The sequence below is a fragment of the Neomonachus schauinslandi genome, chromosome X (assembly GCF_002201575.2).
Source record: "Neomonachus schauinslandi chromosome X, ASM220157v2, whole genome shotgun sequence".
In the NCBI taxonomy this organism is placed as follows: Eukaryota; Metazoa; Chordata; class Mammalia; order Carnivora; family Phocidae; genus Neomonachus; species Neomonachus schauinslandi.
Window position 1 is genome coordinate 63,637,737 of NC_058419.1, and position 1,367 is coordinate 63,639,103.

Here is a 1,367-nt window from a genome sequence, read left to right on the forward strand (position 1 = left end):
CATGGCTTTTTTACCATGATTCTTTAGTCTTTCAAAGTTAATTTTTTTTTAACTGTCTTTTTTTTTTTTGAATTTTTCTTTTTCCTTTTTTCAACCAACATCTTGTCAATCCCCTTTTTAAAAAATATTTTTATTTTTCATTTTTAGAGTCATATTCTATCCCTTCATAGTAGTTACCCATATTTTTGGCGTATATATATAAGTTGTTCTCTCTTTAAAATTTTGAGATAGTTTCTTCTAACAGATCAAAATATACCCTAAATCTCTAGTGTATGGTTTTTTTCTACTCTCCTGCCTGATCACATTCTCTCCCTTTTTTTTTCTTTTATTTTTAAATCCTCTTCTTTCTTTTTTCAAACAACTTCTTATCAATTCCTTTTATAAAAATTTTTATAATTTTCATCTTTACAGTCATATTCCATACCTTCATCATATCAACCCTTATTTTTGTACAAATATAAGTTTTTCTTTCTTTAAAATTTTGGGAGGAACTTTCTTCTAACAGACCAAAATACACCCCAAATCTAGTGTGTGGCACTGATCTATGTACCAGCCTGATCATATTTGATCATATTCTATTTTTTTTGTTGTTTTGTTCTGTTTTTGTTTGCTTTTATCTTTCTCTGTTTCTTTTTCTTTTTGTTTTTTCTCTCTTTCCCTTTCTTTTCCCCCTGCTTCAGGTTTTTTCTGATTTGTTTAGAGTGTATTTTCTGAGGATGTTGTTACCCTGTTAGCATTTTCTTTTCACATTAATCTGTTCTCCTCTGGACAAAATGACAAGATGGAAAACATCACCTCAAAAAAAGAACAAGAGGCAGTACTGACTGCCAGGGATCTACTCAATACGGACATTAGTACAATGTTGGACCTAGAGTTCAGAATCATCACTTTAAAGATACTAGCTGGACTTGAAAAAAGCATGGAAGTTATTAGAGAAACCTTTCTGGAAAAATAAAAGAACTAAAATCTAAACAAGTCGAAATCAAAAAGGTTATTAATGAGGTGCAATCAAATATGGGGGCGATAACTGATAGGATAAATGAGGCAGAAGAGACAATCAGTACTATAGAAGACCAAATGGTGGAAAATAAAGAAGCTGAGAAAAAGAGAGATAAACAACTACTGGATCATGAAGGCAGAATTCGAGAGATGAGCGATACCATAAGACGAAACAACATTAGAATAATTGGGATCCCAGAAGAAGAAGAAAGAGAGAGAGGGACAGAAGGTATATTGGAGCAAACTATAGCAGAGAACTTCCCTAATTTGGGGAAGGAAACAGGCATCAAAATCCAGGAAGCACAGAGAACGCCTCTCACAATCAATAAAAATAGGTCAACACCCCGACATCTAATAGTAAAACTTAC